The sequence below is a fragment of the Heterodontus francisci genome, unplaced genomic scaffold (genome assembly GCF_036365525.1).
Source record: "Heterodontus francisci isolate sHetFra1 unplaced genomic scaffold, sHetFra1.hap1 HAP1_SCAFFOLD_278, whole genome shotgun sequence".
In the NCBI taxonomy this organism is placed as follows: Eukaryota; Metazoa; Chordata; class Chondrichthyes; order Heterodontiformes; family Heterodontidae; genus Heterodontus; species Heterodontus francisci.
The window spans coordinates 1,296,546-1,305,107 of record NW_027141343.1 but is presented as its reverse complement, the minus strand read 5'-3'; the positions used below and the strand labels follow the sequence as shown (position 1 = coordinate 1,305,107).

General features: G+C 46.5%; 1 non-coding gene across 1 annotated transcript; it reads left to right on the top strand.

The window, feature by feature from the left end:
• Nucleotides 1-2,718: 2,718 nt before the first annotated feature.
• trnat-cgu (transfer RNA threonine (anticodon CGU)) lies at nucleotides 2,719-2,790 on the top strand. Its single transcript has one exon. It is a non-coding gene; the product is annotated as a tRNA-Thr (tRNA).
• Nucleotides 2,791-8,562: the final 5,772 nt, after the last annotated feature.

The window sequence follows — 8,562 nt, the reverse complement described above, 5'->3', positions numbered from 1 at the left end:
AACCTCAACTCCACATTCCCACCTGCCCCCGATAACCTTTCACCCCCTTGTTTATCAAGAATCTATCTTCCTCTATCTTAAAATATTTCAGAATTTCTGTCGTCCAGCAACTCTCACTTTATTTCCTGGATTTCACCTAAAAAATGTATTTCCACACTTTGGATATCCTGTACTTCATTAATGTTTTTGCTCTCTGGGGATTTCCCTTTAATTATATTCAGTGCTGGTATTTTACTGCCACACACTGACTGAAAGTGTCCCATCTTTCTGCAGGAAAAACACTCAGCTTCTTTGGCGAGGCAGTTTTCCCACTTGTGTCTCTCTCGGCCACACCTACTGCAATTGGTTGCAGCTACCACTAGATGTTCTTCCCGTCTTTCTTGTCTTTTACCACTAATTTTTCCTTTTGTTTTCTTAACAAATTCAATTGAGTCTGCAACTCTCGAGATCAGACTCTCCCTGTCCCCTCGGACAACGGATTGGTTAAACTTTCTAACCTCTGTTTGTCTGCTCAATTGAAACTCTTTCATTAAGGTGAGACCAGCCCTGGACTGTAGATGATCTGAAAGGGTGTTGTCTAATACCCCGAACACAATCCTGTCTCCATTCAGCTACTCTCTTAAGTTGCGGTATTCACAAACCTCCGTGAGATTTTACAAGTCATTGATAAATGAATGAATACTCTCCCCTTTCTGTTTTGTCCGCTTATTAAATTCAAAGTGATTCCTGACAATGCAGCAGCCAGCCGACGTCATCAGAGCGCTCCAAGCTGCGCACATGCACAAACAGTCTCCTGCGCTCTGAGATGCTGCGCATGCTCAGCCTACGTCTTCCAGGACTAACTGGCGCATGCGCAGGAAAACGCTCTAACCCCTCGGCCACTCACTCCAGGCCGCTCGCTGCCCGCTCCTCGCTACCCCGCTCCCCCGCCCTCCGGCCGCTTGCTACACCCCCACCCCCGCACTGCCCTCTCTCCGTCCACTCACGACCCGCTTCCCCCCCACGTCCCTCCAGACACTAGCTCTAAGCCATGCTGCTTCCCTCCTCTCGGCCTGTCGCTCCAACATTCGATCATTCTTCACCGCACCACCCGATAAAGCAAGGCGAGCCTCGAGGGGTGATGGGGCAATGTTGGAGCGAGTGGCCGAGAGGAGGGAAGCGGCAGAGCCCATGGCCGGGAGTGTGAGCAGCCAGAGAGCAGGATGGGGGTGGTGGTGGGTGAAGCGGGGAGTGAGCAGTCAGAGAGTGGGATGGGGGGAAGCGGGGAATGATCGTCCGGAGAATGGGATGGCACTGTTTCGAGGGGATTTGAGGAAAAAATGTTTCACCTCGAGGGTGGTTGGAATCTGGAACACATTGCCTGAAGGAGTGGTAGAGGCAGGAACCCTCACAACATTTAAGAAGTATCTAGATGAGCACTCAAAACGCCACAGAATACAAGGCTACGGCCACGTGCTGGAAAATGGAATTAGAATAGATAGGTACTTGATGGCCGGCACGGACATGATGGCCGAAGGGCCTGTTTCTGTGCTGTATAACTCTATGACTCTATGAAACCTCACTGAATTACAGAGGGTGTGCAGCACTGTCAGAGGTGCTGTCCTTCTAATGAGACTTCAAATAGCGCAACGTTCTCCGAGTATCAACCAAAACATGTCCATTGTGTAGATATGTGCCATATTTGCTTATGAAATGACAGTCACTGCTCCGAAAGTAATTCACTTTAGGTGAATTAAGATGACTTGGTACGATATAATTGGCAAATGCGCAAGAGGTAGCGGGGGACTGTTGGGGGTGGGACGGAGGCGGCGATGGAAACCTTTGAGGGGATTTTTGGGTCGAGGTTGTTTTCTGTGATAAATTGAGTAGCTCCATCTTTGATTCTGACGGCTGCCTGAATGTCACAGACAGTGACGTTTCAGTGGAAGAGGCTGCATTTGCGCATGTGCTAGTACAGCGTCACCTGGTGGTTGCGTTGTCAGCAAATGCAGCGTTTTAACTTTGGCTCCACGATGACATATTTTTCCTCAATTAAAATAGGTCTTGAGTGCCTTAATAACTTCTTCACATGTTGCCTTCTGTTCTTCATGAGGATGTTGCCTACACACTCCCTCCATTGCAGACAATAGCGTACTGACCTGCTCCATGTCTGGCTTCTGCACGAGACCCGATGCAGTACTATACCTTGCAAACCTCTGGAACCATCTCGGTCACTCCTCGGCTTGGTTCAGTCCAGTGATCTTTTCAAAGGTACAGGCAAAGATTTCTCCATCATTGCTTTGGTTTACTGTGGCCCCCATATAATATTCTGATATCTGTCAAGGCTTAGTACAGAATTTATAAGAATCTGACGGTTAAAATAACCTGAGTTTACTCTGCACATCTTGCATTGAAGGTTTCATCTACAACTCTCCATGAGGTGCCGTACAGATTATATTACATCACTTCCTGTGATGATGCACATAGTCCATTTATATAATCTGCCCAGCAACAACCCAATGTCCACTCTTATATTATTGTACAGATGTGAGAAAAGCTGAGGATGGGAATGGAACGTCTGAATGAAGATTTCATGATGCTGATGATGTAAATGAGGCTGATCTGTTTCCCATTCCACAATCCCTCTTTATTTCTGTGCATGTTTCTCGATGCTGTTTCAACCAAATTGAAAAAGAATCACAAATCCTCCTCTGGAGCCTCAGGTGCCCATTAGCAAAAGGCATGGTGGCCAAGTGGTAAGGCGTCAGTCTCGTGAACTGAAGGTCACTAGTTCAATCCCTGTCCGTGCCTTATGATTAGTTTCTCACTTTAAATGTGATGTTTCCACGAAAGATGTCTGTTGCATTTGTTTCATCCATCTGGAAATCAGTGTCATGTTACACTTTATCCTGGACACTGGGAAGAACATGAGGAGTAACCACATGGTCCCTCGAGCCTTCTCTGCCATTGATGGAGTGAAAATATCTGAGGTCCAAGCACTGAACCTTATTACTGTGCATTTGCTTGGTATTTAACAGAGATATTCTATTAATCCCACATCCCGCACTCCTGTCCTTTCCCCCATTGCCCTGTTAGATTTTCCATGTCAGGTATATATACAATTCCATTTAGAGTTATCATTGAATCTGCTTCCACTGACCTTTCAGGATTGCATTCTTTACCAGAACAACACACTGCTGAAAAAACAACTTCCTCATCACAACTCGAATTCTTTTGTCAATTACTTTAAATGTGTTTCCTCTGGTTACTGACCCTTCTGTCACTGGCAACACTTTCTCCTTCTTCACTCTGTCAAAACTCTTCAGGATTTGCATTTCCTGCTGCCTTTGCTGATATAACAAAGCTGAGCACACATCACCAAAAGGAATATGATTGGCTCTGAATCACATTTATCCTTCCTGTCATTCTGATGTGGACCTTGTATTTTCCCGGAACCAAACAATCTGAGCAGCAAGTGTGGGTTCCAGTGCTTCCCACCGCTCTGAGAGAGAGAGGATGTGATAATGAGCCAGATAGAAGAAAGGAGTGAGATAGAGAGTAAAATAGCCCTGGTCTGTTTCTACTAACCCCCGGCCCCCTACTTAAAATGGCATCATTTTCTCCTGCCTCTCCACATTCTAATCCATTGATTAATGCAATCCTTTCATCTGGAACATAGAACATAGAACAGTACAGCACAGTACAGGCCCGTCGGCCCACGATGTTGTGCCGAACCTTTAACCTACCCTAAGTTCAAACTACCTACATACCCTTCATTCTACTATCATCCATGTACCTATCCAAGAGTCGCTTAAATGTCCCTAATGTATCTGCTTCCACTACCACCGCTGGCAGTGCATTCCACGCACCCACCACTCTCTGTGTAAAGAACCTACCTCTGACATCTCCCCGAAACCTTCCTCCATCACCTTAAAATTATGCCCCCTGGTGATAGCCCTTTCTGCCCTGGGAAAAAGTCTCTGGCTATCCACTCTATCTATGCCTCTCATCATCTTGTACCCCTCTATCAAGTCACCTCTCATCCTTCTTCGTTCCAATGAGAAAAGCCCTAGCACCCTCAACCTTTCTTCGTAAAACATACCCTCCAGTCCAGGCAGCATCCTGGTAAATCTCCTCTGCACCTTCTCTAAAGCTTCCACATCCTTCCAATAATGAGGCGACCAGAACTGAACACAATATTCCAAGTGTGGTCTAACCAGGGCTTTATAGTGCTGCAGCATAACCTCGCGGCTCTTAAACTCAATCCCCCTGTTAATGAAAGCCAACACACCATATGCCTTCTTAACAACCCTATCAACTTGGGTGGCAACTTTGAGCGATCTATGGACATGGACCCCAAGATCCCTCTGTTCCTCCACACTCCCAAGCATCCTGTCTTTAAGCCTGTATTCTGCATTCAAATTCGACCTTCCAAAATGAATCACTTCACACTTTTCCAGGTTGAACTCCATCTGTCCCTTTAATTCCTGTTTCCTAATCCATTGATGTTTCACAATGTACTGAACTGTCCCAATCCATTGATATAACTCAGTCTATAGAATTTCCCAATCCACTGATATTTTCCAGTCCATTGACTATCTCAATCCATTAATGGTTCCTGACAATTGACATTCCCAATCCATTTATATTGCCTGTGATTTCAAAGCAACTGTGGAATACAAATAGTATCAGTATTATCAGATACATCGAGACGAGGTGCAATAGCCAAGTGGACAGATGTCAGGTTTATAAAGAAAAAAGCACTGGCTCGATATTTGTCCAGTCTATCACTGGATCTGAACTCTCAACCTACTGTTTTTCTGTGGGTCTGCTGACTTGTAGATGTGAAGAACCATTGGATGTTTCTCAATCCTCTGACTTTTCTCATTCTTGTGCCATATTTGTTCCTTTGGGTTCACCAGTGAAGAAAATTATTCCCTATTACATTTGGTGAAGACTTTAATAACCTCACATCCTTGTGTCTCACCATCTCAGGTCAAACTCCCTACAGAAACTTTAAACATTTAACTATTCTGCTGGAAACATTTTCAAGAGCGCAGCCATTCCTTCATTACGCTTCCTTCTTTGACATGTGATTGACAAATATGTGTGTAATGGAGAGAGAGAGAGTGAAAAAAAAAGAGAGAGAGAGTGCGATAGAAAGTTAGAGGACCAGCTAAAGACAGATAGAGAGAGAAAGGCAGAGAGAGGTAAAGCGATAGACAGAGAGAGAGAGAGAGAGAGAGAGAGAAGGAGAGAGAGTCATTGAGTCATGGAGTCACTACAGTACAGGAAGTCATTTTGCCCATCAAGCCCATGTATATCAATCCATTCAGTCCCATTCCCCCGCTCTATCCCCATCGCCCTGTAAGTTATCTAAACCTGTCATATTTATTATAATCTTGTACATGTCTATCAAATCTCCCCTCAATCTCCTTTGCTCCAAGGAGAACAACCCCAGCTTCTCCAACCTAACCTTACAGCTAAAATCCCTCATGTCTGGAACCATTCTGATAAATCTTCTCCACCCTCTCAAGGACACTCACATCCCTCCAAACGTGTGTTGACTAGAACTGGCTGCAATTCTCTGGTTGTGGCCCAACTAGTGATTTATACAGGTTCAGCATCACTTCCCTACTTTTGTACTCAGTACCTCTATTTATGAAGTCCAAGATCCCATATGCTTTGCTAACTACTTTCTCAATGTGTCCTGCCACCTTCAAAGAACTATGCATATGAATCCCCAGGATTTTATTCCTAAAAATATGCTTTCTTCATATAAATCTGTAAAAAATGCATTATATAACAGTTCAAAACAGCACCAAGTTGACATTCCAAAAAGTGCAAAGGAAATCAGTTTTCTTCAATACAGGAGTGAGTTGCCTCACAACCCTTCCATTCCATTTTACCTGACATGGACATTTTACAGCAAACCCATATCTGGTGTATACAGCACGAGGGGTTTCCAATGGGTCCAGCTGCCCAGTTCACTATGGCGGGGGGACCACACACAGTGGTCTTTCCCCATTGAGCCTTTGCAGTGGCTACCCCAAGCTTTAGTGCATCCCTCCGCACGTAGTCCTGGACCTTGGAATGTGCCAGTCTGCAAAACTCGGTCGTGGACAACTCTTTGCGCTGCAAGACCAGCAGGTTTCGGGCAGACCAAAGAGTGTCTATCACCAAATTGATGGTCCTCCAGCAGCAGTTAATGTTTATCTCGGTGTGCATCCCTGGGAACAGCCCGTGGAGCACAGACTCCTGTGTTGCAGAGCTGCTTGGGATGAACCTCGACAAAAACCACTGCATCTCTTTCCACACCTGCTTTGCAAAGACACATTCCAGAAGGAGGTGGGCAACTGTCTCTTCCCCACCGCAGCCACCTCGAGGGCCGCGTGTGGAGGGGGCGAGACTTCGGGCATGCAGGAAGGATCTGACAGGAAGGGCTCTTCTCACCACCAGCCAAGCTACATCTTGGTGCTTGTTTGAAAGTTCTGGTGATGAGGCATTCTGCCAAATGACTTTGGCAGTCTGCTCGGGGAACCATCCGACCGGATCCACCATCTCCTTGTCCCGTAGGGCCTTGAGGACATTCCGTGCAGACCACTGCCTGATGGATTGGTGGTCAAAGGTGTTTTCCCGCAGAAACTTTCCCACGAAGGATAGCTGGTACGGTATGGTCCAACTGGATGAAGCGATCCGCGGCAATGTGACCAGACCCATCCTTCGCAACACCTCAGCACATAGTGACACTTGGTGTTTGTGTACTGGGGCTCCACACACAGCTTGGTGCAGCTGCACACGAAGGTGGTCATCAGGATGAGGGCGACGTTGGGTACATTTTTCCCGCATTTGTCCAGAGGTTTGAACATCGTGTCCCTCCCGCCCTGGTCCATTTTAGATCTCCCGATGATGCAGTTGAAGTCACCGCCGAGGATGACCAGCCTGGACGTCGCCAGCAGCAGTGGGAGATGCTGGCAGATGGTCAACCGCTCGCTGCGTTGTACCAGGGCGTACACGTTGATCAACCGGAGCGGAGCGTTGTTGTACATCACGTCTGCTCCGAGGAGGCGGCCGCCCACCACCTCCTTAACTTCGGAGATGGTGAAGTTACCTCCCCGCAGCAGAATACCTAGGCCGGAGGAACGGCAGTCATTACCCCCCGACCAGATCGATGGCCCGTGGGACCACCATCGCGACCACTGCCTGTAGGTGCTGAGGTGTGGTATTCCACACTCCTGCAGAAACAGTAGGTCAGCTTTGACCTTGGCAAGGTAATCCAAGGTTGAAACACATCACGTAGTAGATTTAATGCTACGCACATTAATGGAAGCAATTCTTACACCCATTTTTTACTGAAAATTAGTTGTTGCTTCCCATACCATTTGTCGTCGCCTCCTTGATGAAGGGTCACTGACCCGAAACGTTAACTCTGCTTCTCTTTCCACAGATGCTGCCAGACCTGCTGAGTGGTTCCAGCATTTCTTGTTTTTATTTCAGAATTCCAGCATCCGCAGTATTTTGCTTTTATCTCGCTGTCTCTTGCTGGTTTGCTCAGTACCTTTCTCTGTCTGTTCCCTTCTGGGTCCTGATAATCTCTTCCTGGTTTTCTGTGTGTCTTTCTCTGTCTGTTCCCTTCTGGGTCCTGATAATCTCTTCCTGGTTTTCTGTGTGTCTTTCTCTGCCTGCCTCATTGTCGGTGCTGTTACTCAGTGTCCTTGTGTCATTGTGCAGTGAGGGTGAGTCCGTCAGCACGTGTGTTGCTGAGTCCGGGATTCTTGAGAAATCCGACCACAATCCTATTTTTATAAAAACATTGGAGAAATGAACATATTTCACTAACAGGCAGCTAAAATTTAAAATGGTAGTTAGCAGAGTGGCGCAGCGGAAGCGTGCTGGGCTCACAACCCAGAGTTTGATCGATCGAAACCATTCTCTGCTATTTATGTTTGGTCGTAACACAAACAGTTCACTTTCAAAACATCAAGTGTTTCCCCACAATAACAAGATGCGCTCGATTGCATTCAGCTTTTTCCTTCGAGTGAACAGATCAATCAGTAACAAATCACTTTTGCTCACACGAACACAAACTGCAAACACGGACCAGCCGAGTCTCTCCCACTTTGTCAACCCCTTCCTGCAGAGTCTCCTCTCCACCACCAGATGGTGATTTTGGCCACAATAATACCAGGACAAATGGTCACAGTGAGGAGACGGTCAGCAACAGAAAATAAAACAATAACAGGGAAAACCTTTACACAACAACAGGGTACATCTTTACACAACAGAAAACATATTTACACAACAGGAAATACCTTTAGACAACAGGGAGAGCACAATCGTACAAATGCTTTGTTTCTCCATCTCAGTTTCGTTGTCTGTCTCTCTCTCTCCGTTCCTCACTTTTGCTTCCTCACAGTCTATTCGTTTTCTGTGTGTTTTTCTCTCTGTCCCGTTGTCGATGGTGTCACTCAGCGTCCTTGTAACATTGCGTAGCCAGGCTGAGCCTCCCAACACCTGTGTTATAGAACATAGAACAGTGCAGCACAGTACAGGCCCTTCGGCCCACGATGATGTGCCGAACCT